The 6,878-nt window shown below is 34.4% G+C and overlaps 1 protein-coding gene across 1 annotated transcript in view; it reads left to right on the forward strand.

The window, feature by feature from the left end:
* Nucleotides 1–6,878, forward strand: part of LOC144853835 (uncharacterized) — a 74,938-nt gene that overhangs the window by 23,524 nt on the left and 44,536 nt on the right. The gene's annotated exons all lie outside the window — the stretch shown is intronic.

Raw genomic sequence — 6,878 nt, forward strand, 5'->3', positions numbered from 1 at the left:
ATGCACTTTCAGGTACTTATTACAATCAATCTAGTGTAAAAAAGATGGCGCATTCAATCCAAGATGATGACAATATTGTAAAAGAGGACAAGTTTCATCATATTATTAAGCCACCAGTTGCACCAAAACCAGCGAAGAAAAGTGTAAAAAAGATGGCGCATTCAATCCAAGGTGATGACAATATTGTAAAAGAGGACAAGTTGAAAAAGCCACCCAAAATAATCGGCTGGGCGAAACTCCTTGGCAACACCAAGACAAGAAGTGCATCTGTGAAAAATATGACCCAGAACTTTATGCAGGACAACAGTGGATTGGATTGGAGCGACGATGAGGATGAGATATTTTATGATGCACTTTCGGGTACTTATTACAATCAATCTAATTATTTCTCTTATTTTGTTTTTTTTAAAACCTTACATGGATGTAATAATGTACAAAATGTCACACAATATTTGCATTTTACAGACTTGAATGACATTTTTGATGAACCTCAATGCATCAGTGGTTCTGAAGATATTAAGAATCATGTGCAAGATGTAGAAAGCATAAGAAAGGTCAGTGACCTGGATGTCACCACCAAGGCAGCAGCTGCAGCCATTGAAGTCTTCGACAATAACATGTTCCTTGACGATAGTACCCCAGATGCCGTCGCAGTCACTACAAAAGTGAAGGATTACATTGGAGAAATTGACAAAAATGCCGTGGATGAGTACATCTCCGGCATTATCTCAACCAGCATGAAGACTGTCGATGTAACCAACACCTTGGTTGACAACACCATCTCTGACATTAATATTGACGACACATTGTCTAACGGCAAGATTGACGAAACTGCCTCTGATCCCAAGATTGATGACACTCTCACCGATGGCAAGATTTACAACACCATCCTTGATGTTGAAATTGATGACCCCATCCCTGATGTTGAGATTGACATGAATGCAGTCAGACAGTATGTAGCTGAAATTATTCGCTACAGCAGTTATGTCATCGCCATGGACAAGGCAGATGAAAAGGATACTAAGACTTTCGAAAACGACGTTTCAACCTGCAAGCCAAGCGAAGGTGATTTATTTTATTACATAAAAATAAACATGCATTTTATTATGTTTTTTTAATTAGTAATACAAATAGTACTATATTATTAAAAACAAACATTGCATTTATTCCTTACAGACAATTTGGCTGGTGATGTCCCTGCTAAACAGAATTCTACAGATGTACCACGAGCAGGAATTTTCAGGCGGCTTTTCCGCAGACTTAGACGAGGCATTCGTAATATCAGTTGCCACGAAACACTGACAGAGGAAATCCAGGATACTACCGGTGAAGATATCGACAGCACAGATGCCAGTGCCAATGACGCCAGTGCCAATGACGCCAGTGCCAATGAAGTCAGTGCCAATGACGCCAGCAATGTCAGTGAACTTGCGGCAAATGATGAAGACAGAATTGTTCACAATACTTCACGCCACAGGTTCCTCTCTGCATTGTTATGCTACAAACACTAATCAAGTGCAATATTATACAGAATCAACTACTTATCAATATTACTGCAAAACCATTGGATTTTATAACTATATATTATATTTTTTGACCAGAATGATACATATTATGTCTCATATTTATATCAAATGCTTACAAATATAAGATTTCAAAGATTTTCAAAATATTGCCTTTGCGTTTATTATTTGCCTTCGTGTTCAATGTTCATTCACATCTGAGACTACAAATTTTACCAGTTAATGCTGATGAGGTTGAATATGACCATGGTGATGATGTGATACACTATACATATTATACATACATACACTATTATATCTATTCAATATCCACTAGAAAAATAGATGATGATGTTGAAACAGAAAATGAATAATAATAAATCTAAAAGAACTCAAGAAATACATTAATTTCTCTATAAAAAAGTTTATTAACATTGGATGTTTTAGCAAATTAATTCATTATTAAAAACAAAATTCAGCAAAATTTGAATTATCAAATTAAGCCATACTGACATGATCCAAATTGATTGACTGCAGCGTAAAATTAACCGCGCACAATTTAACGGCGGTCAGCGGATTAGGATTTTTTTTCCGTTTTCCACGTCCGTAAAATTTGGCCGAGTTTCCGTAGTAATTACGGACATTGCGAACTTTGAAATAACGGTGTTTAATTGCTTCTTTCTGCAAATTTCGATCATATTTTCTTTTCTAGAGTGTGTTTTAAGCAACACAATTTTACTGACTTATTCAGCATTTATTTCAAAATAATACAATTCAAAGTTTTGCTCAATATATTTATAGCAGCAGCTTCACATTTTTGTCTAACTTTTTTAAATTATTAATTAATAGGCCTAGTAATTAATTTGTATTAGTCGGGAACTGAACGCAAAAAAATGTTATCCTTAGTCGCGTGTGTTTTACTGGCGGAAAAAATAGGTGGGATACTGCTGATAGATATTAGAGTGTCATTTCCGGCGTGAATTTTACGTGCGAGTGTACCATTTCCGGCCACCTAAAGGTGTCATTTAACAAATGTGGCGCAAATATTTGGTTTCTATTATGGCCCTGGACTCTTGGGCAACACCCTTAAAATAGTCCTGCGACCGCCCCTGTATTGGTGATAGTCTGATTTTAAATAGGGTTTATTTGAATGTTAACGGCCATCTTGAATTTGGTCCTTAAAATGTATTTTCCTTATATTATCAAGATATGAAATTTTGCTTCTAACAAAAAATATACACGACATTCATATAAACGACATACTGTAGGCCTACCAGCCTACACTATGATCATAGTGGACAACTCAATAGTAGAAGTGGTACAAGTACGATATAAGTTGACTTTTGTAAAAAACAAGTCCATTAAGAAGAATGATTACTTCCGTTATTGTATCAAATTCCGTCATATTTCATTTCGGAAGGATTGAATCCGTGTTTTCCTTCCACATTCGTTTGTTTATCTTAGCTTTTTCAATGATGTCTCGAAATCAAAACGACCAGGAAATGTGTATTTAAACAAATACAGACAGAAAAAAATAAGTTCGTTACATAATAGAGACTAAATGAATTCCTTATGATTACAGACATTTAGAATAACAATTCAACACACGTCTGGTTGGATGACGTTGCTTTTTAGATTGAACTACTGATACACTTGTGGTTTACAGTGGACGTACCAACTAATAGAAAGCTTACGATAAGCGTGTAGATAAATAAATGGAAATGCTGGAAGATTGCTATCATTTCATTTCATTTATTTATTCGACCAATACACATTTACAGAACAGAAACAAAGCACAATGGTCAGGGGCAACTAAAGCAAAACAATTACTATAACTCAAAGAGTCAGTTGCCCCTTATCAGAATAGTTTCAACTCCGTCGCCAATGCCTCAAATGTTGCACCTGTATGCAGGGGTAGAATTAGATTGAAATTAAGTGCATGGATTAAATAGCAAATGTATCCATGCATTGAGACACACAGGGATATGCAGCCAATGGTACTATGGATTAGACGGAAAAACAATGGAAAGTTTCTCTATATCTATATATAAATTTACGTAAGGTCAAAATTCGGTAAATCGCGCCTTACTTCTATATTATTTCCTCGATGGTATATAAAGTTGGTTCATACATTCGGTACTGATTTTAACCACCTGATGTAACCCTATTTACTAATTAAATTGAGTTAGATAATTAGTTATTGACAATTAAAACGAATTTAAGTTCAACGATTTGCCCCAAATATGGGTGTTTTCCGATCGTGGTATACACTGTCTAATGGATGTCCATCTTGAAAAATACCCGCACACAATAATACGAGGAGGCTTCGAATTTTCCTATTTCCTCCTACGATAATCTATATATTATTGCTACTAAATTCTTCGCGTATTTTACGTATCTCCTCCAAAACCACTGAACGGTACGTGCTCCCATTTGGCACACTGATGTTTATTGATATGGGCCGCGCACGCAATTTTCCTGAATTTTAAGGATAAACACTAACAAAAGGCAAAAAATAACAGTAATTTGACCACGTTTCGCGAGTTGTTACGTCAGGTATTAACTACACAACCGTCTCCGTTGTGTACCGCAATGGCCTGATCTACAAATATCATGTCGAGCCGCCGAATTAAAACGGTGTTTAGTCTCGGTAGCCGCCCAACCGTATATCGACTGATCCGCGTCGTTGAAGTTTTAATTAATTACACCTATCCTTGGAACAGAATATATGTTGTAAATCACGGTTTGGCTCAGTGAGTAAAACGCCGTGGCCATTGAAATTAATGCTTAGTATAGTAGGTTCGAGTTTGAATCCGCGATATGTGTAAATAATAAGTATCTCCGCTTAAAGCAAAACATCTAAACCACAATGTAATTAAAGAAGTAGCAAAAAAAATACCAAACCTCACGTAAAAAAATTGCAAAATATAAAAAACCATTAAAATGTTAAAAATGTAAATGAAATTTAACCAAAAAAAGCACACACAAATACAATAAAAAATATCAAATATAAAAGTTTGTGTCCGATCCGAGCGGATCATCTAATTTCGATTAGTGAGTGCACTTTTTGTGTTGATTTTAAAGTCCGTTTTATTATTCCAATACTCGCATCTTAATTCATATTTATATTTTATCATTAAAATGTTAATCTTCCGACTGATTAACAGACGCCACTTTCTGATGCGCACCCTAGATTAGTATGCACACAGTCCCATATCCAGTATTGCTTTCATTTTGTAGCTTACAGATATTTCAAAGTAAATAAAAGGAATACTCCGTGTATAACAAACTCAATGGCCGTAAATAGTTTCGAATCAACTCAATGGCTTCCAGAATAAATTTTTAAAAAGGGTCATCGTGCATTCTGAAGAATTATTTTCATTTTAAAAATGCTGTATTTTTTTTACAATTTTCAGCACTTTTGTCAACAAATGTTGTCATTTGTAATCTGCTCGTTTAGCGTTATTTTAATTCGGAATGGTATACAATTTGGTGAATGTACTAAGAATGGTAAGTAAAATGCGATTTGTACAAAAAAAACTATTTTTTACGCATCACGCACGCAAAAACATGTTTTTGCGCAGTAAATTTTTGAAACACGCAAATGGCCTAATTCATGCTCTAAATTGATCAAAAGGTAATTTTCATCTTTTTAAATTTTTAACGCGCGGTTTTACTGCTAATATTTTTACCCGCCACCTGAAGTTGACGTATAGTGAATTTTATGGATATTTTGAGTTATTGAGATATGATTGATAATGTGATTTCACAAAAAGTTAAATTGTTTGAAAGATATTGTAAAATTGTTGTGATCATTGACTTGCATACATTGTAGAATAGGTGAAATTACGGAACCCGCCACTTATTCCCATTTTCAACATGATGACGTTATCAAAATGAAACACTAAGATAGCAATTTCGGAAGAAGATTATCTCAGAAACAACATATTATTACGTGTAGAAGAAATTTGAATACGTAAAGTATAGATGCGCGCTCTTTTTAATGCGATGAACTATGACGCAAAAGATGAAAATACGACATTTTTATTTAACTGGCCATATGATGACGTCATTTGATTGGCAAAATGTTCAAATGAATTCGTATCTACAATCCAATAGCTTCCAGAAACGTTTTAATAATGATTATCAATTTCACCAACGTTATTTAAATTTTTAGACATTATGTCATAAAAATTTAAAAATTTTTAAATCATGCGCACGATAGTTGATTGACCTAGACAATATTAAAATCTCGGGGGAAATGGAATACAGATAAGTGAGATGCGCTCTATTGAATGTGATCAGTAGCAATAACAAAAGAGACAAACATCTACGTCACAACTGCACTGTATATGTTATACAGTGTAGCATAGATGAAATTACGAGACCCATCTTTTAATCTAATTTAACACGATAGCGTCATCAAAGTGGCATGTAAAGAAAACAATTTTAGAAGATAATTATCTAAATAATTACATTATTAACAATTTGAAGAAGTTTGGCCACGTACAAACAAGATGCGCGCTCTTTTAAATGCAACAAACATTTACGAAAGAGATGAAAATCTGACTTTTTAAATTCAGCTGGCCATATGATGACATCATGACATCAGATAGACAAAATTTGTTTATGAATTCATCTACAATTCAACAGCTTCCACAATAAGTTTTAATCACGTGGGTCACTTTTCATTCCGATGAGCTATAACAGATTAAAATATACTGTAAAGATGAAATTAAATAACTCGCGTTATTCTAATTGTTGTATATGATGAAGTAATAACAATTATTATGTTTGTAACACATGTGAAAGGAAATTGATTTAGCAAAAACATATTCAAATCTAGGAAAAAAAGGGGAACGTATTATAGCGATGCGCTCTATTCAATGGGATTAAGTAGGCCTACAAAAGAGAAAAAAATCCTATTTAAAAAAAATTTCAAGTGGCCATGTGGTGACGTCAGAACATGCGGTGGGTACAAATTTTACATGAATTGATATCAACTCATCAGCTTCCACAATAAAGTTTAAACAAGGCCATATACATGGCTGCAGTCGCGTGCTCAAATTTGAGTTAGTGTTTACCGACCAACCGACCGACATAGTGAGCTGTAGAGTCGCGTGCAAAAATGGGGGTAACCAGCCATCCCGAGGAGCTGCTATACCTGATTAAACAAAATGACAAAAATTAATTTTGCTCATATTAAACTTTCAAATGCGCGTGCGCGCGAAATTTTGTGTGGAATACGCCTTTTTTATTCCATAGAAATTTGACCCATGATATGATTTATAATTTTATTAAGTTTAATTAACAAATGTTTGTTGGTTCTAAAGTTATGATCAGTCACAGTAATTCATAAAATCGCGCGTAACTTAC

This window comes from Antedon bifida, chromosome 10 (genome assembly GCF_963402885.1).
Source record: "Antedon bifida chromosome 10, ecAntBifi1.1, whole genome shotgun sequence".
NCBI lineage: Eukaryota > Metazoa > Echinodermata > Crinoidea > Comatulida > Antedonidae > Antedon > Antedon bifida.